Source organism: Oreochromis aureus, linkage group 9 (assembly GCF_013358895.1).
Source record: "Oreochromis aureus strain Israel breed Guangdong linkage group 9, ZZ_aureus, whole genome shotgun sequence".
Classification (NCBI taxonomy): domain Eukaryota; kingdom Metazoa; phylum Chordata; class Actinopteri; order Cichliformes; family Cichlidae; genus Oreochromis; species Oreochromis aureus.
The window spans coordinates 3995554-4023204 of NC_052950.1; the positions used below are offsets into that span (position 1 = coordinate 3995554).

The window sequence follows — 27651 nt, forward strand, 5'->3', positions numbered from 1 at the left end:
AAAGTACACATTGCCAGTAGCTGATTAAAGTCTCCGGTGTAAACCATGATGCCTTCGGCCTTTCCACTATTGTTATTGCCCCATTTATTTTTGCTCCCTCGGTTCAGTTGCAGAGAGGAGTCCTTATAAAAAATTTTCATCTTTTGCCATCTAGTTAATAATCTGTTATATGGATAGTCTGATGCTTTTGTGCTGTGGTTATCCAAATGGTCTAAACCTTTTCTGGGAGAGAAAAAGTCAGATAAGCAAAGAAAGTGTTGTAATATCTTCCTATGACATTCTAGGGAATGTCCTCTACTTGACCAGAAGACGTAAACAATTAATTGTCCGCTGTGAGCTTCTAAAATTATTTCTGTGATTTTTTTCCCTTAGAACACTAATTTAATAGCAGAAAAAAGAGAAAAATAGATTTTCTCTACAATATCACTATAGATTGTTATAGATGTAAGAGTTGCCTGCACGCCATCTCTGCAGGATGACCTTTAAAGGCAAGACACTGACACAATGTTTATGCTTTACTCAAACTCAGCCTCTGAAGACAAAATAAACACAACTAAACACATAGCTTCTTCACAACACAACTGGCAATATAAAAGCATTGATTTTAGCCTAGTGCAGCCAAATACCGAGTCGAGAGGGATTTGCAACACAGATGTTGGCACATGTTAAAACTGCAGAAGTCAGGAACACATTAATCTTGTATCTAAAAGAGGTGTGCACCTGCATGCATGATGTATCAAGCAACTATTTATTTTCACTTCAAGCTGAGCATAGATTTGATAGCCTTTAATCATTTTCATACTGTATATGTTTTTCTTATATTCGTGACCTTAAATTACACCATAATTGTGGCGTGTGGAAGTCAGCACGATCTGATATCGTCGTGTTGGTGTTGTTCCCAGACCATCATATTAAATGTTGTTCCAGGATGAACATTGCAAGTGACCAATCAGAATGTTGTGACGTCATACCTTTGCGACTTCGGGAAAAACCGCCGTAAAACAAAAAACTGTACTTACGCTGCGAGAAACCGCCTCTGTCCGCTGATCAACGGAACCTGACCCTAACCCTAACCCTTTAATAAACGGTAAGCAGAAGTGATATTGTCCTTTCAACATTGGAATTTCATAAATGCAGGAATGGCTTGGTGCGCAAAAGAATAACGTCACAACAATGTGACTGGTCACTTGCAATGTTGAACCTGGAACAATATTTTGATGACGATCTGGGAACAACACCAACATGACGATATCAGATTATCCGTGGAAGTCAAGACAAGCTCTGGAACAGAAAGAAAACGTCATGGCCGAAAGGCCAAATTAGGCAAACGGACTCAAACGCAGACAAAGATGGAGGCACTGATAAACGTGATAACAATGCTTATTTACAAACTGCGGGGAAACACTTGAAAAGTCAATGATGTACTGTGAACTAGAATATAACCAAGAACTATGAAGTAACGTGAAGCACAACTAAATACTATGAAGCAGTGAAACTAGAAAACTTAGTGACGTGGGGGCAAAGGGGTAGACAGACAGGACGGGTAGATTCAGGGTCATTGCTGCAGGTGGAATAATGGGGTGGAGGGGTAGGTGGTCAGGGTGAGCGGAGGTGAATCCAAGCAGTGGTGATCCAAGGTATCCAAATGTTGAGGCAGGGAAGCAGGCAGGTGAGTAGAGTGAACAAGAGCTGTGGCTGAGCAGCTGCTGAGAGGCTTGGTGTGGACAGCATGCAGGAATACGGTGGCTCCTCCCAGAGGTGGAACCACCGACTCTATGGAAAAATACAGGCACTCACCCGGACCATGACAAATGACTTTTAAGGAGTACAGAAAGGATCAGCTATGCAACACAGAAGCTGTTAATTCATGGAATGATGAGGGGAAACCGTACCTACCACATCATCAAAAAGTCATTATCCAAATGATGCAGGAAATATCCCTATAAACCAAAAAAGGAAGAAGAAGCTACAGATTAGTAGTCAGACATTTACAAGAACTAATCATGGGCATGAATGACATGGTAATTTGGACTTTTATTGATTTCTTTGAACTATTAAAGTAAATTGCAAGTTATGAGATTGCAGCTTGATGACGCCAGAAGATTATTGGTAACCACCAATATCAACAATTTTATGGCATAATTGTGGCTGGATGTTGGACTACTGTTCTTTGGCAGACCTAGTAGAGTTCATTGAAATTAGCTGGTTTCTGGCACAGACCCAGGTTTAAACATAAATCCACAAGTGTTTAAAAGGGTTTTGGTCTGGGCTTTGGGAATGCCATTTCAGAAGCTTAATGTCAGCTTGCTTTATCAAAACCAGTTTTAATATGTGTTTGGGGTCAGTGTTCTGTTGAAGCATCCAGAAGGTATTTGATTTATCTGTATTCTGTGTTGGCAAATTAGTAGTTCTTGGGCTGTTCTTGAATATCCTAACCAATATCCTCTCTGCCAAGTTGTCACTCTTAGATAAGTAGTGATAGATATGAATGAACTTGTACATACCCCAAAAGGTTGATTCTGTTTATCTGGACGTAGCGTTTTCAGTGAGAGAAACATTTCGTCACTCATCCAAGGGACTTCTTCAGTCAACCTTTAGGGATTTTCTTACCTGGATGATTGAGGATGCATCAAGACAACTTGTACGTACGTCTTGATGCATTCTCAATCATCCAGGAAAGTAAATCTCCAAAAGTTGAATCTGTTCATCTGGATGTAGCGTTTTGTGGGAGAAACGTTTCGTCACTCACCCAAGTGACTTCTTCAGTCTCAGCTGACTGAACAAGTCAGCTGAAAACTCATCCAAGTGACTTCTTTACAAAATGCTACGTCCAGATGAACAGATTCAACTTTTGGAAACTTGTACGTACATTTGCTTGAACTGATGATTCTGGAATAACCAGTTGTTTAGAAATGTCTCCAACTGGAAAAAATAACTGGGCTGTTTCTCAGTGGTATATAGTCTTTATGTCAGAAGAAATTTCACTGGAAATTGAGTTCCTTGAGTCTGGAGGAAGGGTGGAGAGGCACAGAATTCAAGGTGTTTAAAGTGGCTGCAGTCTGTGATGATTTGGTGGGGAATGCCATCTCGCGTCAGTTGTTACTCCACTGTCTTCGATCAAGTCCAAAGTCAAACCTGTCAGGAGACTTTAGAGCACTTAATGCTTTTATCTTCTTCAATCAGGCTTTATAGAGATTTTGATCACCTTTTCCAGCAGGATAAGGAGGCTGCCAATGTGTTTCTGACTATATGTTTAGTGTGCTTGACTGGTCAGTCAACTTGCCTGAATCCCATAGAGAATCTACAGAGTTAACGGTCTATAAAGAGATAAAATTAATACTGATTAGAGTAGATTTTAGCTGCGGCCATTCCCAATCATCCCAGTTTCTCAAGTGGCTCCTCAGGTCAAGAGGAAGCCACCTGACACAAAAATACATAAAACCTCTGCAGTACCACAACGGCATTAATGCAGCAAAGAGCCCCAGTCAAGTACAACCAAGTGCAAACTGATCAGACAGCACTTCATAGTGGAACTTGGTAATGAACCAAAAGCAACCCAAGAGTTTCTCAATGCAAATAAACTGGATGTAGTTAAGACAAGACTGAAGGCAGCTGAAGGTGTACGTGAAAGGTAGAGCATCTCAAGGGAGAGACACAGCATATGATAATGGCCATGGGTTCTGGACTTTAGCCAATATTCACTGAAAAATATTTAAGTGCAAGTTTTAAAAATAATCTTTATATTTAGAATTAAGTTTCTTTCCAATTAACTTTGATCCCCACACAAGTGTGACAAATCAGGAATTGGGCAAACATGTTTACATACCATTGTGTATGAACTGGTCATCATTACTAAAGAAGTTAATGCAATACTTTTGGTATTTTTACTTTAAGGCAAAATTACAAAAATGATCATTAAGCAAATACTTATAAATTTAACTGCCTCTGTAGCTAGTGTATAGAACATAAGTTCTGGTTGGGCTAGTATTGTTATGTTTTCCATTTTGTCCTTATCCAACACTTTGTCTGATCATCTAACTGGTGAATGTTGAAGCATAACAACTTGCAGCATAATATGATATCAGTGAGCACAGTGCGTAGGAGGGGGAATCCTGATAAAGCGTTCCCGAATATTAATAATGACTCTGTTAACTTGGAGCTTTGTAGTTAATTCTCCTCAGAAGGGACGCTCTCTCTTCAAATATTTGACTTTCTCACAGTTTGTTTAAGTTTGCAGTATAGAGCTGCGCACAACAAAAGTTACAGTTTCTTCCTTAATTTGCCGCAAAGTGGCTTATGTGCTTTTTATATTTATACTGCGAGGCAGCTGATTACTTGTCCTTTCATTAGACTAAACTGGTCATAGCAAACAGCCTTTATAGCTTCACCAGGCTGAGGGTCGCAGCATAAATGCAAGCACCATCACATCCTTACAAAGATGTCTAAATGAAACAAAGGTCCTGTTAGTGTGATTGGTTGCTCTATTTATCACCAACTTAATATGAGAAAAAATCATGTTGGCTGCAACAAATCAGTGCAGGGTAGATAGGTGTTTACATTTAAACCAAATTTTAACAATATTCTTTTTAATATTCCTAAAATGATTTTTTAATTGTGTTCAGGACCTGGTCTTCTACTGCTATGATAAGAGACTATGTTCTGCCCTTTATACCAATGACCTTTATTTATGATGTTGATCACCTTCATGACCTTTTGTAGACCCGGCAGGATTCCTTGATGTCTCTCTGATACGTCTCATGAAGTGGCCCCAGTTTCTTCCTCCCTATCATCTGACTTATGTTAACTGAGAAACACTTATTCTTTAGGGAGGCTCTCTTCCACACGTAGTATGGATTTTAATGTTGAAAAGTTCCTATTTGTCTGCTAGTTGTTGTTGTTATTATGCGACACAACGTGACCTCATTTTCCAAAATATCCTTTCAGTGTTGGGCATCCTCATGTCTGGATCTGCTTTGTGCTGTTATTCCTTTGCATTTGGAAGCACACCTTGATCTTTGAACAGATCATTTATTCAAAACACTGGTAACGCTCTAGGGCAGTGATGAGAATACATTCCTGTGTATATACATTATATGAGTACTGACAAAAGTGTATCTCAAAAGAAAACAATGACTTAAAATTATAAGGCCTTGTTTCGCCTCACAGTAAGAAGGTCCTGAGTCTGACTCCATCACCTGGCCGCGGCCTTTCTGTGTGGAGTCTGCATGTTCTCTCCGGGTACTCTGGATTCCCACAGTCCAAAGACATGCAGTTAGTGGGGTTAGATTAATTCATGATTCTAAATTGCCTATAGGTGTGAATGGTTGTCTGTCTCTGTGTGACCCCTGCGACAGACTGGTGACCTGTCCAGGGTAACCCCACCTATTGCCCTATGGCAGTTGGGATAGACACAAGCCCCCAGAGAACCCTGATAGGGATAAGCTGAAGAGAATTGATGGATAGGACTATTATGATTATGAGAAGGGTATTAAATTTATAGGTACTGGTTAACATATTAACTCTACAAGACGTCTGCAAGGATCAGCATGATGGAAGGAGTGCTGAAACAAAAAGACCATGGAATGCTAAATAGGCTGAAGATGGCCTTTTCTGCTTCATGTTCATTCAGGTTATTTTGTCAAATGAAGTTACAGAAACGAGTAAATTGCTAAGGTGTTGTAACTGATAAGCAACCTTTATCAAGAAGTGTTCAAAATGGCATGAAATTGTATTCAAACTGTCTTTTCTGTAAAAATAACAAACTTCTTTACTAAATATTCATCATTGTCTCACACTGGTCTTGCAGCGCATTGCAGAACAGAAGCCTCCATTGGATTGTACAGAAGCAGCAGTTTTTCTACCATCACTCCCAAAAACATTGAAGCGAGAAAATTTGGTCAACATGAGACTGCATCATGTTTATAGATGTGTCTTTGGAGGCACCCAGTACGCATTTTTAAGTCCTATTTCTTCTTTCACTGCAAAGTTGTGGTTCACCAGAGAGCCAAGTGCCTCCTTGGAAACGATTCAATTTTTAACAGGCTAGAAAGGCCTAAACCCCACAGACCAAGCCCAGAGAGAGGGAAAATAAGGCACAGAGAGACTGTCAGCTAGAGGGAATTAAAAGTAAGAACAAAGTAGAAGCAAACTCCAACACTAAATATCAGACCACATCTCTGGACCTGGAAGCATTATGAATTTAAAGCACGTTAAAAAACACAAAGATAGAAGGTTTTTTTCCACATAAAATGGTAACTGACAAACTATTTGCTACTTTACATGTACTGTTCTGAATCTGTAACGATTATACCTGCACTTTAAGACACCAAAACAGCTTTATAGCTCCTTCAGGAAAAAGTCCCCTGTCCTAAATCCTATACTGATATGAAATTAGTAATACATTATATTGTACATTTACATTCTGCATACAGAAACTGTGATGGCTGCATGCAACCACACAATTAAGATACTTAGGTAATATTCATTTGGTCTTTTGTCTTATGTTTACGTTATGCTCTAAAGCTTCTGTGATCATAAGTTAACTAATTTGTTATTTTGAGTTTACCTGTAATGCATGACAGCACTAAGCTATAGTCCAAATGGTGGCATAGACCCTGCTTTGCATTGTTTGTTTTATATAGGTATGTTATATTGATAATATTTCTGCTCTTTCTGAGTTACCTGACCTCCGCTCCAGTCCTTCCTGGTTTGGCTGAAAGAGGAGGCTGTGGGTGGAGCTGGTTTAAATGCAGAAGCCAATAAAGTGGACTGGACCATCAATTGTGATCATGCAGGGGGAAATGGGGTTATTCTTGAATGATGGTTAGCTGTTATCTCTTTAGTTTTCACCTTTGGTGTATATAATGGTTTATTCATTTGCTATATAACCGAAGCTGTTTCTCATTTGGGCAGGTCAGTTTGTTGAGTTATGTTTTTGTTAAGTGACTTTTGAGTAAAGTTCTGTTAAGTTAACCTCTTTTATGGGCCCACTTGGTTCTTAAAAAAGCTTATTTTTGTTATTTTGAATTTTTGTAATCCTCTTGTCCTTTTTGGGGTATAATAAAACCCATTTTTTTGAAGATTACATTTGTGCCTGTGTGTTCCTGGCCGCTTGGATCCTGACAGAAACTTTTATTAGAGTAATAGTATAAATGTTCTGCATTAAAATATGCTTCAAACTCTATATAATTGTCAAGTCATTAAAGTGAACATCACAGATGGAGCTGATTCACTTTAGCTAAATCAAATCACAATTTATTGTTTATTTATATTCTAATATATATTTAATATATATTTTATTAATCTAATTTTCTTATATAGGATAGGAGCTTTAAATGGAGTAAAAAAGTAAAATATTTGCCTTGGTTTGGTTTGTGTTTTTATGAATAATCATTATGTTCTTCATGAAAGAGTTAATTTGAGTATTTTTGTATTTATTGAAAGTGGAATTTGCCAGTTTAACTGCAGCTGATTTTACTGTGCACCAGTAAATGCACTGATTTATCACTGGCTTCACTTTGATACTGAAAAAATCTTAAAAACAACAGAATTCTAGTCTTGAAGCACTGCCATCCAGTCTTGGTTTGTGGTGTTACACAGGTTTGCTGCAGACTGAGCAACTTTTTATTGGCACATTTAAATCACTCAACTCTTTCCTAGTTGTTGTTTTTTTTGTCTGTTTTTTTAAATAATAAAAGTTATGTAATTTTGTGCAACAGATTATTGGGACAGGAGTGTAGAGGCTTCAGGATAAAATCCTCCAATTTTAAAGAATTCTTAAGCATCAAAAGTCAGTTTTGACTTTTGACCTTGCATGTGCAGGATTCACCTCCAAGCACAGACAGCTGCCTGTGAAAGCGCGAAACTGCAACAGTACTCGCAAAGCAAACACTCTTGGGACGACCTCTTTCTGCATGAGTTCCGCTTGTTGAACTTATGTAAGAGGAATTTATTGGAATGAGTATCAGTGCCCATAAAATTAAATTATTTCTTCACCCTTTTTTTTGTCACATATGACATAAATCAAATTCCATAAAGTTTTAGGTTGAAGATGTAGCTGATTTAACTTTTCTTACGTGTGTGATTGCTGTATCGACATAGGTGTTATGTAAGCTTTAGCTTCAGCTTATGTGCTCGTGTTTTTTTTTTAAATTTAAATAAATCAAATGACAACCATATTAAATGAAAGGAAATTAATGCAACAAAAAATGAGTGTCTTTACAGTGGGTTGCTGCAGCAAGGAGTTTAGCCAAGGTTAAACAGGAACCCTATATTTAAGATTTGACTGCACAAAATTTAAGAAAGCCCTTTTTAGCAGCTAGCCTTATGCAACTGCATTGCATTTAGCAGTTTGTTATTTTCTCTTGGTTTTCTGTTCAAACATTCTGAAATGAAGTCCAACATGTTGGCACCAGAGTCTCTGTTTGAATCATTCTAAGTGTTTCCATTTGACTCAAACAGGTAGGAAAACATCACAGCAGTCTGCTCTTTGTCAAAGAAAGCAATCAAGTGTTCGTGTTTGACAGTGACTGGATCTGAAAAATAATCAAACTACAGAGCTGAAATCAAACTGCATTTTTAGACTGCTACAACAGACGCATCTGCTTTGTAAATGACATGCTGCGGTGTGCTCGGAGAAAAAAACAGCAGAAAGGGAGGGAGAAATTTGTGGTGATACCATAGTGTAGTGGTTTACACATTCACTTGGCAAGCGCTGGTTCAATTCCAGCCAGAGAGACACATTTCCTTCAGGGTTACGTCAGGAAGGACATCTGCTCTAAGATCTCTGCCAAGTCCAACGTGGGGCTGCAGCCATTTGTAGATTGTGTATATACCCAATAATAATCAATGCTATTATAGCTGCTGTCCTCAGTGTTGATCAACCAAGATAAGCAAAATAAGGCAATAGCAATATTTCAGTTCTTTACTTAGTTTAATTTTTATTTATTATTTATTTATTAATTTATTTTTGCTAAAGTGACAACAACAAGCCTTCTCTCCAAAGCAGCATGCCCTATTGGACCATATGGCTCGCATTCACCTTAATTTAACTAGATTTGGCACCACATTTTCTTGTACAGTGGTCCCTCGCTATATCGCTGTTTACTTTTTGCGGCCTCGCTGTTTCGTGTATTTTTTGGGGTGCAATTTTGCATGCTGTTTTTTTTTTTTTTTTTTTTTTAAACATCTTAAAAAAACTGTAATATTCCGGCAGCTGGGGCGCCAAAATACTACCGTAAAATAACAGAAAATAACTTTCTCATCAAAATACGGTTATTTTCAGTAATGAAAATAGAGTTTGTTGCCCTAATTTTACATGGGATTCTGCCTTTTCCAAATGCTTTTAGACATTAAATTAGGAACATTTTAACGTGATCAAACAATTAAATTACCTATAAACAAGGTCAATGAATGTGGCAATATGAATCATAATACGTAAATGTACAGAAATATACAGTTAACAGTTAGTTTAAATAATAATGGGTTGCATGCCCTGGGACAGACTGACAGAGGCGAGGCTGCCATATCGCACCATCGGCCCCTCTGGCCATCACCAGTAGGCGGTAGGTGAAGAGTCTTGACCAAGGACACAACGACCGAGAGTGTCCGAGCCGGGACTTGAACCGGCAACTTTCTGATCACCAAGCGAACTGCCAACGCTTGAGCCACGATGGCCCTAAATAGCAATGATAATAATACTTATGTGATGTAACACAAGCTTATAGGAATCATGTTCTATACTTTTCCATAGCATTACATTTGAATTCAACAGTTCAATTTTTCAAATAACGGACACATATTTGTGAAATCATGATACATTTGTGAATGTATTTTAACAATCTAAATATGCATACACTGTAAAATCTAATTAGTTCCCAGAACTCAAAAAAGTTGAGGAAACTCATTGCCTCAAAAAAATTGAGTTAAGCTTAGCTAAAAATGACTAAATTAGAACAACTTATTTATTTTGAGTACTCTGTACAAGCTCATTTGTTCCCAGAACTCAAAAAAATTGGATCAAGTTTACTTAAGATGACCAAGTTAGGGCAACTTACTCATTTTGAGTACACTGTACAGCCGTGTTAGTTCCCAGAACTCAAAAAAATTAAGGAAACTCGTTGCCTCAAAAAAACTAAGTAAAGCTTACTTAAGATGACTGTTAGAGCAACAGTCATCATTGCAAGTCTGCAGTATTAAGAATAACTTGATATTTCTGACTGTACAATACTAATTGTTTACCTACTGACAAACATTTCAAGTTCAACTAAATGAAAAAACAATTTGTGGTAACCTGAATATGATTAAAAATAATTAACAGCACTTTTTGTAATGATGTTAAAATCAGCCCAACTTTTATTTTCAAACACAACAAAGTATAACAGCCAACATACTGGACACTGTTCTGCTGAACAACAAACAATTATATTGCCATCACTGTTATAATCTTACAATGAAACAAAGTCTCAGATTTAATTATTCTGAAAATAAGTTTAAGCCTACCACAGTTTGTTTTGTACTTACATTACTTATATAATCAAAATAAAATATTTATTGTTCTGTCACAAGTACAGTCTCTAATTTAAACAACACATTTGTTTTCCATTCCAACACATGAGCTGGAATGTTGTAATATTTTAAGGATGCTTGTTTCCAGTCCAGGCATTACTGCCTGAATGACTGTCATGGATCGAGGTGATCCAAATGTAGGTGCAGAAGAAAGTCTTTAACTTCCCTTAAGTACAGTGGCAGTGGATGTGGGTTGGAGATGCAATGAGCTTGAACCTGCAGGCGACCATCTTCACTGACCTCACCATCTGTGACGGAGGACTCATCTCTCCTGTTGTCCTGCAAGCAAACAATCATAATTTTTGGAACATGAACTTAATTGCTTTCTTAAAACATTTCTTTCTGCATTTGGTATAAAACAAACTCCAATTTAGACGATCTCAGGCTCCCTCCCCACCGGAGAGGTGACATTCAATGTCCCAAATTGTCAGTCTGGATAGCCGTGACCACCACTCAACATACAATAATGTCATGAAAGCATCATTTTAAAAAGGGCTATGCAAACATGGCCAATAACTTTCATTCTAATGATGTGCAAAATGATTTTGGGCACAAAACAAATTTTGCTGTTAGAAAACTTGCAGACTTCACTATATACAGTGCAGACCCTCTAAACTAAGTTTGGGGGATGTGATCTTTCAAGAAATGCAGACCAAACTGTTGTTGTTTGTTTACTTACACAGCATGTCTTGTAGAATTAACTGGAGTCACCAGCAACAGCATAGTGCAGTCATATCTCAAGTCTAATAACAGAAGACAGGAAAAGATCAGTAAAGAAACAACTTCCCCAAACCAAAGCACAAACAAAACAATAAGTAAAACAGGCTGATCTAAAGTATGATTAAAGTTCAGCCTGATTAATATAAATGTCACTGACAGTTGCTAATATATTGGAAAACCAAAACACTTGCTGATGTCTTTCTGTCCAACAGCAGGAGTGCTGGTCCCGAGCCTCAAAGACAGTAAGAAGCAAGCAGAGGGAGAAAAAACAGAACATTTTTCAGAAACCGATTTGATCCTTAATGGCTGTGCAATCATTGTAACATAGAGTTTGCTTATGTTGTTAAATAAAGGCTAGATTTGACATTAATACAATGGTTCCCAAACTTTTTTTGCCAGGCCCCCTTTTTTTTACAAGAAAAATGTTCGCGCCCCCCCACCCCCCGCACAAACACATCCTCCAAACACACACACCCATATTTTGCTCCATTGCGGTTTATTTCACACCTCAAACATTTAGTAAACAATTAAGCAAATACAAGTAAACGGCAATAAATTACAGGTAGTAATAAAATATACTACTAACTCTTTTACGCTACGTCCACACCTACACGGGTATTTTTGAAAACACAGCTGTTTCTATGCGTTTGGGCCTTTCGTCAACACGTAACGGCGTTGCGATTCACCAGCGGACGGAGATTATTTAAAACTCCTTTTTGCGTTTACGTGTGGGAGAGGATTACAGAGTTCGCCACGGAACGTCAAAGGTATGTGCCTCTTTTCACGTCACGCTGTGCGCCACGTTATTGTTTACATGAGATGAATTGCAGAATGGCAGATAGAGACAAAATACTGTTAATCTGACTATCTTCAGGTTTTACATGCTTACATATACACACGCAGTTACTGTCCCTCCTTCACCATATTTTCTAGTCTTTGGCTTGGAAGGAAGTTGGTTTGGAAACATATTTGGCGATGCTTCATCTCCTGCTTTGAGTTTATGTGGGAGCCCCGTCAAAAACCTGTCCACAGTGTCCAAGCGCTCTTTTTTTTTTTGTTGTTTTTTTTTTCATACCGCGCCCCCCCTGCAATGGCTCTGCGCCCCCCCTAGGGGGCGGGCCCCACACTTTGGGAACCCCTGCATTAATAGATGCCACAGATGTTCAAAAGCTGCCACAAAGCATGAAAAAAACAATAGACATCTCCGAAAACGTCAGAGCATTTTTGCAAATATGTGATGTCTTGATAAATCGAGCAGATATTTGAAATTTACACAGCTACATTCTCGCCTGAAAATATCTTAAAAGTTTATTTGGTGACCCAGAAAAAGTAATAAGTTTTTTAGCCGCGCGCTTACAAGTACGCACAGGCTCCGACAACCGCGGCCGACAAATGCGATCCTCCTTTTCCCCAGACTACCCTTTCTGGGTCACAAAATAACCTTTTAAGATATTTTCAGGCGAGAATGTAGCTGTGTAAAGCTCAAATATCTACTTAATTTATCAAAATATCACATATTTGCAAAAGTGCTTCCACATTTTCGGAGAGCTCTCTTATCCACCAGCGCCATAGCTGACCGGGAGGTACAGCTTGATAGAGTCCGGGAGCACAGCTAACTCCTGGCATATTCTTTTCAACCCCCCTGCACTCTTTTACTACTCAGGCTAAACATGATATGTATATGTATATGTATATGTATATATATATATATATATAAAAACACCCAGCATGCCCCTACGGGCGGTTTATCCTTCAAGCTCGGGTCCTCTACCAGGGGCCTGGGAGCTTGAGGGTCCTGCGCAGTATCTTAGCTGTTCCCAGGACTGCGCTCTTCTGAACAGAGATGTCCGATGTTGTTCCCGGGATCTGCTGGAGCCACTCGCCTAGCTTGGGAGTCACCGCACCTAGTGCTCCGATCACCACGGGGACCACCGTTACCTTCACCCTCCACATCCTCTCGAGCTCTTCTCTGAGCCCTTGGTATTTCTCCAGCTTCTCGTGTTCCTTCTTCCTGATATTGCTGTCATTCGGAACCGCTACATCGATCACTATGGCCGTCTTCTCCTGTTTGTCTACCACCACTATGTCCGGTTGGTTAGCCACCACCATTTTGTCCGTCTGCATCTGGAAGTCCCACAGGATCTTAGCTCGGTCATTCTCCATCACCCTTGGGGGCTTCTCCCATTTTGACCTTGGGACTTCCAGGTTATACTCGCACAGATGTTCCTGTACACTATGCCGGCCACTTGGTTATGGCGTTCCATGTATGCCTTGTCTGCTAGCATCTTGCACCCTGCTGTTATGTGCTGGATTGTCTCTGGGGCATCTTTACACAGCCTGCACCTGGGGTCTTGCCTGGTGTGATAGACCCCGGCCTCTATGGATCTTGTACTCAGAGCTTGTTCTTGTGCTGCCATGATTAGTGCCTCTGTGCTGTCTTTCAGTCCAGCTTTGTCCAGCCACTGGTAGGATTTCTGGATATCAGCCACCTCCGCTATCTGCCGGTGGTACATACCGTGCAGGGGCCTGTCCTTCCATGATGGTTCCTGAATTTTTTGTCTGAATTTAGATCAACTGTGCTAATATAGTATACCAAAATGAAAAAAATAACTCAAATTTCAGATATTTGAGGTTGTGCTGTAAATAATGATACCAAACAAGGCAAGAAAAACACATTTTAAAAGTGAAATATAGAAGTAAAATCAAAAGTAGTCAAGAACGGCCAATTATACCCGGGACCCCAGAGGGTTAAAAAAAAGACTTGAAAGGACTTGAAATTCAAAGTTTCGGACTTGGAACTTGACTTGAAAGTTGTCTGTCTTGACTTGCGACTTGACTCTGACTTGAGGATAAAGACTTGGGACTTACTTGAGACTTGCAAAACAATGACTTGGTCCCACCTCTGACATGAGCCCAGCGGCAGCAGCAACGCTAGGCTAACACTAACTAGCTAGCAAGATTTTAAACCTGGTGCTAAACTAAGAGAAGCCACAAAATCAGTTTGAATAAGAGTAAACATTTACTCACCAAGTCAGTGTATCAGGTAAAGATCCACAGCAATGACAACATTAATCTCTTGAGCTGATGTTTCTCCAGGTTTGCTCAACATATTCCATAAAAAATGCACCATGAACATGTGGACTGATCCGAGAGGGAGGAGGACGGTAGTGACGCAGCATTTTCAAAACACATCTTTCATCCTTCTGCCCTGAGAAGCAAAACTTCCAGCTTACTTAGTTTTTCTAAGTTAAGACAACTCAAATAAATTGAGTTTATCAGCATTTTTTGCATAAAAAGTACTGGTAACTTATTTAAATCGAGTTCTAATAACAAATTGATAAAAAATTGAGTTCAGCCTATTTAATATTTTTAATTAAACACAATATTACATTTTACATATCTGTCTGTACATATATGTACAGACAGATACATTTAATAAACATGAAAATTATGTTTTATTACATTACAGTGATTTAACGTTAATTGACATTTGAAATGTGAAGTCACAGTCTATTTATGTCAATTTAATGATATTCTAGAAGAACAGAACAAAACTGTAAAATGCACAGTACAATACTTTTATATTAGGATTTTTTCCTACAGTGCAGCCATACCCGCGACCTTGTGGTTGTTAGTTCACATTCATTGGCCGATGCTTAGCGTCATGTTATTATGTGTCCCAACATCCAATGGCATGTCACATTGTTTTCATGGCCACACCCTCACCCCAGGTGCAGAGGCCTATTTGTGTTCAGGAATGTTGTGAATACTTTGAGATTTATATTAATTGCAATTCCTACCTCTACATTTATTTTTTAAAATATATAATTAGCACAGCGTGGCCGTGCAATGTTTTATATGGTTTTTTTTTAGTTTTTATTCCTATTAATTATATTTTCACTTTACCTCTGAATTATTGAATCAGACCTAGATGACATGAAATTTTCAGCAAAATTATAATTCAGATACTCCTTTAATTATTGATTATTCTCATTAATTTTCGATCATTTTATATATTTTTCCATAGTATTACATTTGAATTTAACAAATCATTCTCTCACATAACAGACAAATATTTGTGAAATTATGATACATTTCTGAATGTATTTTTACAATCTAAATATGCATATGTACAAAAAAATATATTTAAAAAACAAGTAAATTGTGTTTTACTATATTTACAATGATGTCATGTTATTTTACCTTTGACATGTAAAATCACAGTCTACTTATGTAAATTTCATGAAGACAGTACAAAACTGTAAAATATACAGTAAGATACTTTGATATTACTATTTTTTGGAACAGTGTGTGTCCTGATTGGCTGTAGACCAGTGTCAATTAATCTTGTGCCGTGTCTCCTGTACAGTACAGAATGTGTTCAGCTTGTCAAATTTCCATAAATCTTTGATTGCTAGCGGTGTGACTCTGCTGTACTGTATTGTAACACGTCCACGGCAGACATTATTTTAATGCTTTTCAGCATACTTTATTATTTCACCACACACTCGGCTGCAGCTCTCCCGCTACCAGCTGCACACATCACCCACAACAACAACACTCCCACTCAGGACCCAGTACTACTCATGCAGAGCGGCGTGATGAGCCGATGGCTCCTCCGGCAGCCGTGCCACATGTATGTTTGTTTTCTCCCCAACAAACACAACAATGTCGACGAAACATTTTGCACCGTCAAAGGCAAAATGTAAATTCGTGGGTGTCTTTGGTTTCATTCTATAATACTGGACTTATTTTTCTATGAAGGTTTGAACTTTGAGAGTGTTTAAACAAGAGAGAAAAGTATATAAAGCGTGTAGGGAGGGGTTTTACAGCCTTAAAACATCTAAGATAACTGTAAAAAAAAAAAAAAGATGGCTCCTTCGCAGATTCCACCCATTGCGGGTTAATTTTGGAACGTAACCCCCGCGAAAAAAGGAGGGACCACTGAATACGAACTACAGAGGCTATAGCTAATAATGTTTGTAGCTTTTGAAGACCAAGCTGCTCACCTTAGACACAGCATGAAGAAGAGAGATAGAATGAAAATGGGTAAGCACTGGAGAGCCATGGACCTGGAAGTTTTGTTGGAATAGCGCCACAACAGACATTCATGGAAATAAGCCTTAATATACGGAATTTTCAATAAAATGTACTTCAATTTAAAAATATGAGTATACAGAAGTAATTTAAAATATATGAAGTAATCTACTAATTAACCATTCTACCAATCCAACTTTATTTATAAACATGCATGCCAACCCTCCTGGATTTCTCTGCCCCTCCCGAAAATCTCTCAAAGCCACCATTCTCCCGAATTTCTCCCGATTCTCCACCCGGACAACAAAATTTAAAAACCATATCTCAGACTGGCCCAGCCAATTCCAGTTTCCAACAATGGCTACTACTACTGCAGCTACTTAGTTTTAATATTACTCTTATTAATCTTTCTGGGTCTCAAAATAAACTTTTAACATATTTTCAGGCGAGAATGTAGCTGTGTAAACTTCAAATATTTGAACCGGCGAGAACAGCAAACTCCCGGCACATCGTTTTCAAACCCCCGCGGTTTCTCGTTACTCAGGTTAAACATGATATATAAGTCACTTAAATAACTTCAATATGTTATTGTTTGGCTTTTTTCAGTGTTTTATTTGTTCGTGAGTAAATCGGTTTGGATGAGATTAAAATTATTAGATTAGATTAGATTAAATACAACTTTATTAAACCCTCGGGAGGGTTCCTCCGGTGTTTTCACACAGCTGAATAAATGTCAAACAGAAAACTGATTGAACAGAAGTGTGAGGTGTTCGACAATTTACGCCAGCGTCCTGTTATATTTTAGATAGCAAGGAGCAGACCTATATTAGAAAAACAAGATAAAACAGCATAGAATCAACTAAAACAACTAAAATAAAACTAAAACCAACATCTCAAAGGCCAGGGTGAATAGGTGGGTTTTCAGGAGTGATTTCAAAACAGGCAGAGAACAGGCCTGTGTAATCTCTAAAGGCAGATCGTTCCACAGTTTTGGAGCACACTCTGTCCTGGTCAGCTGACCCAAGAGAGCGGGTCGGTGTATAAGGCTGTAGCAGCTCAGAGAGATAAGACGGGGCGAGGCCATGGAGGGCTTTAAAAGCAAATAAAAGAATTTTAAAATGAATCCTAAAAGGAATGGGCAGCCAGTGAAGTGAAGCTAAAATAGGGGAAATGTGCTCAAACTTTCAAGTTCCAGTTAAAAGATGAGCTGCAGCATTTTGCACCCTCTGTAGATGAGTAATGTATGAAGCACTGACCCTTATATAAAGTGCATTACAGTAATGCAGCTGGGTGCTGACAAAGGCGCTGTGAAAGAATTGGCTTTATTTTAGTGTAATGGGTGTATTAAAAAATAATGTATATTTCACCAAAGATCCATCCCCTCGTGTTATTTTGCTTTGTCAGTATTGTTTATGTAGCTGTGTATGTATATGTATATATTTTCTGTATTTATATTTTGGGAGCTTGTATTTTCTTTGTGTGACCTTTGACTTCCTGTGAAGTCACTTCCTGTAGCTGTGCGCTGTTCTCCTCAGTCGCCTAGAGGCCCTGCTGAGGAGAGTTGAGCGTACGCTAGTGTTCCTGGTTATAGAGTGATTAAACACAGTTAAAGTAAACAAAAGTGATTCAAAGATTTCTTTTTCCCTTTATGCATTTTGTCTCACAGTTTTATTGGAAGTTTTAGTGTGAACTGTTGTTTCTCTGTCGAGTACAGCACTTTATTGTAACATGCTAATTAGCCGATCTCAGGTTAGAGCATAGGAGCATGCAGATGGCTTCTCATGTGGTCCGCTATTCTTCTCTCTCCCTTAAAGGTGTGCATGAAGAAGCCCAGTAACATGAAGCTGCTGTAATGAATTTATTTTTTATTTTTGAACAGATATATTATCTTTTTTTGTGTGTCATGCATATTGGTTATATCTTTTGTTTGTTTGTAATTCTTTTTGTATCCATGTTCACTGTTTCAACTTATTATTAAATATATGTAATATATGCATATGTAAAAAATATGTAAAATTGCTACTTGTGAACGGAGTCTCCCTAAAGCATAATTTTGTTGTTGATGGGGAAATGTCAAGATGCAGTGCATTTTAATTTCTTAAATATGTTTATAGATATATTAGAGTATTTTAGTAGCTCAATTTGATGATGAGATTTGTTACTGTGTTGCACCTTAGTCGCCTAAAGGCCCTGCTGAGGAGAGGTGTTCATGCAGAAGCCCAGTAATATGAAGTTGCTGTACTGAATTTAGTTTTATTTTTGAACAGTTTTGGGAGAATAAACCCGCCCCCAGCTGGCAAAGCGAGAGTCAACTCCTCTCATCATTCACACAACACTACGCAGAGAACACAGCAATCAGAGTTTCAGGCCAGACTGGCTACATTAGCCAACTGCCTGAGCTGGAAGAAGCTTGATTTTATGACTGTCAAGCTTCAGTTCAGAGTCCACTTTGAACCCCAGCTTTGCAAAAGTTGGCTTATTATACTGGACCAAGGTATCTAAATGCACATTGGGGGTCTCTGTGGAGCTACCAAAAACCATCAGCTCAGTCTTTTATCATTAAATTTTAACAAGTTGAGAGACATCACTATCTTGTGAGGTTCCCTACTACAGAACTTGACTCCACCATCTTATTAACACTTTAACACAATCCAGCAGTCTTGCTACCTGTGGTCTAGAACATTCACTCTCCAGAAATGGTTTCCAACGTGATGTTTGATTCCCAAGTACCTCTTTATTTTCCTGGCAGAAAGATAGTTGTCTTAGCTGCTAACAGTTGAAGCTGCAGAGAGCGATTCCAATTACTCTCTACGAAAAATATGTTTTGGTTTTCTTCAGGGAGTTGGTCACCTGAACTTGGTTTGGTTTGGTTTGGCGCACAGAAAGTGGACCGTTTACCTCCTGGCTGATTTCTGGGACTGTGAAGTGTTAAATTTAAATAGGGTTATGGTTTTGTTTCATTTTAGCCACAACACAAGGATGGCTTCACTACTTGTTAAAGTGGCCTGCTTACGCGCGTTTTATCCCTACTGACCTTTTGTTCTAATAATTCCCTCTGGGTTTGCCAAATGTATAAAAATGATAAAGGTAGAGATCGGAACATAACCCTAAGCAGGTCACTGGTGACCGAGGCAGTCACATAAAAGACTTGCAGGTATGAACTACACTAATATAGAAACTACGGGTAATTTTTTAGTCAACATGTTTGATGCACCTGTGCCTACAAACAAAATGAAAGGAGAGGCTGAAGGTTACAGAACAAAAGGGAAAAAATACATAAAAAGCCAAACTGATTGAGCTATAAAAAAGAGAAACAGTCTCATTATCTCTCCCTTGTTCTTTGATGAGTTCACAGGGGAGCTTATTAGTCTCATCACATGTGTCAATTACAAATGCAGCCCTGCTATTTACTGACACAGAATTATTTGATTTATTTATGTTTTTTACCTTATAGCTATAAGGTGATGTCTGCTGAAGTGTATTTATATCTTGAAAACCTTTTGATTATATCATATCAACATTGCCCGAGGTGTGTGCATTTCAGAAGCCCACCCATGGATGTGTCTGTGGGAAGAAACACTGGCAGAGAGAGGCAGGCTAATTGACTGTCACAGGAGTATGTAATAGGTCTCAGGGCCTCGTGAAAAGACAGCTTTTCACTAGATATTTATTAGAAAGGCTACATAGAGGAGCAGATGAATCCCACTTTTAGAAATAAACAGATAAATAGATAACTCCATCTTACCCTGTCTGTAGCATTGTCCTCTGTCATACCAGCCCTCTGCATATTTCCATACGTCTTCTCTGTGGTCTTCCTTTTTTGTTCCTTGCAGCTCCCTATTTAAAATCCTTTATCCAATATATCCACAACCCTTCCTCTGCACATGTCCAAATCATGCCAGCCTTGCCTCTGTAACTTTGTCTCCAAACTGCTCAGCTTGAGCTGTCCCTCTCATGTATTCATTTCTAACCTTATATTTTGTGGTCACTTTCAGTGAAAGTCGTAGGATCTTCAACTCTGCCACCTCTTGCTCGCCCTCCTGCCTTTTTGCCAGTTCCACCACCATAGCAGGTCTCATAACTATCTTGTAAACCTTGTCTTTCCATCTTGCTGGTATTCTTCTGTCATAACTTACCCCTGACACTCGTCTCCACCAACTCAACTCTGCTTGCAATCTCTTCTTCAGCTCTATGCTTAGCTTCGGATGGTTGACCCCAGGTATTTAAACTCATCTACCTTTACTATCTCTGCTACTTGCAGCTTCATTGTTACACCTGACACCCCTCTCATTCACAAACATGTATTGTGTCTTGCTAGTCTTGTCTGTCTGGCTGTTCTCCTAACTTTCAGTTTTCTTTTTCTCTGGAGCATAACTCCACCTCTCCAGGCTCTCTCCCACTTGCTCACTATTCTAACTACAGATCACAATATTGTCTGCAAACATCATAGTCCACATAGACTCCTGCCTCACCTCAACTGTCAGCCTGTGATTGACCATAGCACAAAAGACTGGCTCTGAACCAATCTCTGATGTGGTCCCACCCCCTTCTTGAACCCATCTACTCCTACTCCTACCACAGACCTCACCACTTTTTGCTGTCCTCATACATGTCCTGGACCAGCCTCACATACTTCTCTGCAACATTTCAGCAGCACACCATTCTGCGCTGCACAACAGAAATAGAGCCCAAACCCACTCACAGGTAAATTCATCTTAAGCTAAGACTACAATAAGACACGCAAGTCTGAAAAAAGTCTTTTCTTGCAAAACTGATTTAGTGCAAATTACAGTCAGCTGAACCTGTGAAAGGATAATTAGCATTTCCTGAACAGACATTCTCTGAGAATCTCTCACCTGGTCCCTTTTGGTGACATTACTAATCTCATGCTGCTACCACAGAGTAGGAGTCTTGGCCTCTCTTTGTTTCCTAATGCATCCTGCTGTGGAGTGGTGCTCTTGCAAGCTTTATGGTCAAAAACATCCTCTAATCTGGGTCCAACTCACTACTAGACTACCCAGTGTGAAGTTCAAGGACATCCCCTGAAGAAAGTCTTTTTTATCTTCTATAAATGTGTGATGTTGGTAAAGTTAATGACTAATCTTGTTAATAACGGAGATTACAATAAAATAATTGCGATTATGGCTTTTGCCATAATGAGCAGCCCCTTCCTCTAATGGATAGTCTCCTTTATCCTCATTATATGCGCTCCCGTTTGTTTGCTTCCTTTTTCTTCTTTCCACTTTTCTGCTCCTCTCTCTCTTCTCTCACTTATCTTCTCCCACTCGGTGAGCATTAGGTGAGATGTGATACGTTCTGACTGTTTTTGGTCAAATAAGGTTCCGGTTCAGTTTTATGTTATGAGCTGTAAGACTTGACACAGACCATAAATTCATCATGAAAGATTTCTATGAACTAAATTCTTTTGTAAGTAGATCCAAAAGAATATAGGTGTCAGGCACTTCTGCATTGCCTTTGTTTTCCAGATCATCAACCTTTAAGGAGAAAGATTGACTAAATCACTTGATAGGCAACAATGCATTCAAATAAGATTAAAGGCTGAAAACAATTAAGATTTCAGAATGATTTATAACAGAATCTCAGAGAACAATTGTCTCTGCTGGTGTTGCTATTTTGCTCAACATTTTCTCAATGTGTGGTTTGTCATGGCCTTCCCAAATGCTCCACATATCCACTACAGAAGTAATTAATTCAGGGCAGTTTTAGGAGAAGACAGGCCAGGCAGTAGCTGGAGGTGCATCAATGATGCGGATGAAATCCTTTGTAATTATTTTCAGACAGCCAATTTTACATGTTTTAAAAATCCTTTCTGCTATATCATGCATCCATTATATTGTTAAAATAAAGATGTCACTCAGTGCTAAAACCCTAATGTTTTGCAGAGACTACAGATGTTTTAAAGAACACCCTACTGAGGGCTACCTTATTCATGGTCATTGGCATAAACGGTTGATAAAATAAAAAACATTATGATGGGATCCACATTATGAAATCTACCTTTAGTCCGTGTGCCCAGCAGGTATGTAGTATTCAGGCAGGATCGTGATTTATGTTTCCATTGAACAGATTTATTTGTATTCTAAATTAAAAATTATAAGCACAGCACAGATCATCTGTCATCTAAAGATCATCAAAGGTAATTTGGTGTGATTGCTTTGTTCTGGGACCTCACCGCTCATCCATGTGCTTACATACAAGAGTGGTGAGGTCCAAATCCATTAGCAGGAAGACCAACAGCAAGATCCATCACAGAACAAAGCAGGCATCAGTAACAGTAGACATGGGACTGATTAAGTTCGTCATAGCATGAAAAAAGAATGGAGGCGGGTTGCAAAGCAGCACATGTTCAACAACTGTAAGCTATTAAAGCAACTTTAATAGCTAACCATATGTGAGATTTGCAACATCAGATGAGCCAACAGCTGATGTGGGAAGGCACTGAGATCAGCTCATCTGCTCAGATGGCAAATACACTTGACTGTGTGACTACTCTGAACTAATGCTCGATGAGTCGATACAGGTTTGGGTTAACCTGGAATTCTACAAGGGAGCTCATCTAAGTCACTCATGAAGGCTCTTGGGATTCCAAAGGAAAGAGCAAATTTACAATCAGCAGTCTCTGAATGGACCTAGATACACAATAAGAAAAAAATCAAATGGAAACCAGACCATTGCGCTAACATTGCAATTGGAATCAGAATTCACACCACATGGTTGTTTTATTCATTCAACAAACAATTCATATTTTACTTTGTTCTCTAACAGTGTAATATTTTGTTATAGCTCACAATCAGAGGCAGGTGTAACAAAATGCTGTGACTGAATCGTTCAGAGAACCAGCTTGGAAGACAACTCTGCGTTTTTATTAGCCAGTTGGATATTTTTCTAACTTCTTTCCTCTTCTTGCTCTTTGACTACTGTTCTATGGAAATGCTAAATAATAAAACTGTAGTTGAGCAATTATTTGAATGAGCAATTTGCAGTTTCCTGTCTCAATTCAACCAAAAAGTGTATGCCAGAGGTCATTTGCTCGTTTAATTTCTAATCACAGTCATTGTTTTAATGACTTTAATGACTTTATGTAAATGTAAAGCATTAAAGGAAGACACGGAGAATATGCTGGCTGCAGAGGGACATGCTTTTCCTTATTAATCAAACAAAGCAGAAGGAAAAGTGAGAGGGGGATACAGAAGCTGTACACACACACACACACACACACACACACACACACCACTGTAATATATAAGTGCCCAAAAGTTAATAATATTCACTGCTCCGTGATTAAACAGACCGAATATGTTTAAGCTTTAAAAACGTTGATGTGCCAAGAAGAATATGTTTCACTGTCAGTACCTGAATGAGGTTATATCTCACCTTATTAAATAACCTGCAAGCAAATTTAATTTCAGCAATACATATTACATAAAGAGCAAAAGAAGAGCAGGCAGTTTGCACATGAATTCAATATTTGTCATTTTGTGAACTGAGCTCATGAATGATATGTGCTCATTATGAGTCTCTGCATGGTCATTTGTAATCATTTGTCTCAGAAACAAAAGGCTTATAGCTTATGAGAAATAAAGTATCACACCTCTTCATGCTCTTAAATACAATTAACGTGCAGTTAAGCTGCACTGCAATGAATTTAATGATAAGTTCTTAGTTTCATTCAGAGCAGGAGAGAAAAACTAGAGTGGTTTATGTAGAGCAGTCTCTGTCGTAACAAGAGTCAAAAGTGTTAAGGGTGTCTTGACAGTGCTATTACTGCCCAGTATCACCAGTCCACCGTGTCCATTTCACACTTTGCATCTCCAAAGCATGAAATGGTCACACATGCAGAAGTTGCAGTGATCTGTAGTACCAGCAGAGGGAGATATTTTATTTCAAGCCAACGTGAAAATAATTACGAGAAAGCAATTAAAGAGCCACCTAGAATAATCATTTGTGGCATAGAAGGAACATGGAATGTACTTCATACCTTCCTTGGTTAGTACCAACTTCTTGGCTATAAATATATTATCTCCCGCTGCTGGTACTGCAACTTCTGCAAGCGGTACTGCTGAAGTTGCCTTATAGCAGCAAAGTGTGAAGTGGACATGGTGGACAGCGTATCTGTTACACTCTTTACTGTGATATTGTCACGAGATGAGCTCTATAAATGTTTTGTGGTCTGTCTTGCTTTTACTGCATTTCATTCCTCCAGTGTATACGCCCAACTCTCCAGGGAACTCTTTCTGACCTTGTCTCTCAACACTGTCAAAGCAAACATCACATTTGTTCTGCTCTTTCTCAGCATGAACCCATACTGCTGGTCACAGATCATCACCTCTTTTCCTAATCTAGCTTCAACAAGTCTTTCCCATAGCTTCATGGTATGGCTCATCAGTTTTCCCCCTCTGTTGTTACTACAGCTCTGCATATCAGCCTTGTTCTTGAAAATTGGTACCAACACACTCCTCTCCCTTCTTCAGGCATCCTCTCAATCTCTAGAATTGTGTTAAACACTTTTCTTAAAAACTGCTTTTTTCTGGGGTGGCTGTAGCTCAGGTGGCAGAGCGGGTTACCTACTAACCGGAAGGTTGGTGGTTTGATTCCAATCTGCATGCCAAGTATCCTTGGGCCAGATACTAACCCCATGTGATGCATCCATTGAAATATGAATGAATCTTAGATGGAAGCACTTTTGGTGAATGTACAAGTTGTGTGAAATGTATTGAGTGGAAAAGCACAATATAAGAACCAGTCTGTTTACCAGGTGTGTCATCTGGACCAACTGCCTTTTCACTCTTCGTCCTTTTGATATCCGTCTTCACTTCCTTCGTACTAAACCTCTGGACCTTCTGTTCCATCAGCTTTCCTTTATCCGTCTTCCTCGGTTGTTGACAGCTGAAAATCATCAAGTGTTCATTAAATACTCAACTAATAAAACTAATGTGGGCTAAAAATGTATATTAATAACAAGTTGGAATACATTTAAATTTTCTTTTGTGTGAAATCAACAATTTCAAGTTACTTTATTACAAATTTTGTTTGTAATTTAAAAAAGAATGGAGAGCAATTAAAAATTCAGCAATTAAAAATTGTAATTTTAACGGATTATCCTTATTTTGCACAAAATGTCAGTACAAAAGCAAATATCTTTCCTGATAAAGTCAAAGAATGTGCTGTCAAAAGTTTACCTGTCAGAAGCAAATCTGTGCTTCAGGATTAAAGAAAATACACAAGCAAATGTTATGATAGCACAAGTCCCAGAGTTAAGACACAGTGTTGTTTCACAATAATTAACCCTAATGCTTCATTATTGTGCCATCTGGGCTACTAAAGTCTACATGTAAGCAATGCCCTGCTGTTTGTCCCACACCTCCCTCTGCCATCCCATGTGAAAGACAACAGAACAGTCAGATTGTTTGAAGTGATATGTCCTGTAGTGAGCTAACTATGAGAGCTGCAATAAACAAGTCATCCCAGGACAATATGAGGGGAATGTTTCTGTTTCTTGAACATTGTGCATGGATGCAAAAATCTGTGGACTAGGGTAAGACCATTGTTGTACTCAGCTGCAAGATAAGCATCATTTCTGTCCATTTCTGAACACACACCTTCAAGTCTATGCTCCTGTAAATTTTAACATGTATGCAGCTTCCAGAATTTAATTTTCCTGCATCTTTGTACTTTTAAGTAAAGGGTGACCTCAATTAAATTATTATTTAACAGCTTTATTTTGGAAGGCAAGCATTTTCTCAATTCATGCAAAAAAGCAGTCTCTTGGTTTTGCACCCACCCACCAAACTGCCACCTAAACTGCTACCTAGTCCCCTGCTGCCTGCTCACTTCTCACCGAAAAGGAATTGGAAGCTAGCAGGTGTCACTTCTCATGTGAAAAACCCATTAGTAGAAATTATAGTTTTTCTGATTCTTCACAACAGACAACAAGAAGCATTTAACGAGTGCACAATTCAATTCAATTCAATTCAATTCAATTTTATTTATATAGCGCCAAATCACAACAAAAGTCGCCTCAAGGCGCTTTATATTGTACAGTAGATAGCACAATAATAAATACAGAGAAAACCCAACAATCATATGACCCCCTATGAGCAAGCACTTTGGCGACAGTGGGAAGGAAAACTCCTTTTAACAGGAAGAAACCTCCGGCAGAACCAGGCTCAGGGGGGCGGCCATCTGCTGCGACCGGTTGGGGTGAAAGAAGGAAAACAGGATGAAAGACATGCTGTGGAAGAGAGACAGAGATTAATAACAGATTTGATTCGATGCAGAGAGGTCTATTAGCACATAGTGAGTGAGAAAGGTGACTGGAAGGGAAAAACTCAATGCATCATGGGAATCCCGGCAGCCTCACGTCTATTGCAGCATAACTAAGGGAGGATTCAGGGTCACCTGGTCCAGCCCTAACTATATGCTTTAGCAAAAGGAAAGTTTTAAGCCTAATCTTGAAAGTAGAGATAGTGTCTGTCTCCCGAATCCAAACTGGAAGTTGGTTCCACAGAAAAGGGGCCTGAAAACTGAAGGCTCTGCCTCCCATTCTACTTTTAAATACTCTAGGAACAACAAGTAGGCCTGCAGTGCAAGAGCGAAGTGCTCTAATAGGGTGATATGGTACTACAAGGTCATTAAGATAAGATGGGGCCTGATTATTTAAGACCTTGTATGTGAGGAGCAGGATTTTGAATTCAATTCTGGATTTAACAGGAAGCCAATGAAGGAAGCCAAAACAGGAGAAATATGTCTCTCTTTCTAGTCCCTGTCAGGACTCTTGCTGCAGCATTTTGGATTAGCTGAAGGCTTTTCAGCGAGTTTTAGGACTTCCTGATAATAGTGAATTACAGTAGTCCAGCCTGGAAGTAATAAATGCATGAACTAGTTTTTCAGCATCACTCTGAGACAGGATATTTCTAATTTTAGAGATGTTGCGCAAATGGAAGAAAGCAGTCTTACATATTTGTTTAATATGTGCGTTGAAGGACATGTCCTGGTCAAAAATGACTCAAGGTTTCTCACAGTGTTACTGGAGGCCAAGGTAATGCCATCCAGAGTAAGAATCTGCTTAGATACCATATTTCTAAGATTTTCAGGGCCGAGTACAATAACCTCAGTTTTATCTGAATTAAGAAGCAGAAAGTTAGCGGCCATCCAGGTCTTTATGTCTTTAAGACATTCCTGCAGTTTAACTAATTGGTGTGTGTTACCTGGCTTCATGGATAGATAGAGCTGCGTGTCATCTGCATAGCAGTGAAAATTTATGCTATGTCTTCTAATGATGCTGCCTAGGGAAGCATGTATAATGTA

General features: G+C 38.8%; 1 long non-coding RNA gene across 1 annotated transcript in view; it reads right to left on the bottom strand.

Annotated features, from left to right (window-relative positions):
• Window positions 1-1251: 1251 nt before the first annotated feature.
• The window catches only part of LOC120441717, an 89102-nt gene continuing 62702 nt past the window's right edge, over window positions 1252-27651 (bottom strand). The window contains exons 4-6 of the long non-coding RNA XR_005614223.1: window positions 25097-25230; window positions 1897-1940; window positions 1252-1773 (exon numbers count right to left, since the gene is read on the bottom strand). This is a non-coding gene — a long non-coding RNA (uncharacterized LOC120441717). The remainder of the gene's footprint in view (window positions 1774-1896; window positions 1941-25096; window positions 25231-27651) is intronic.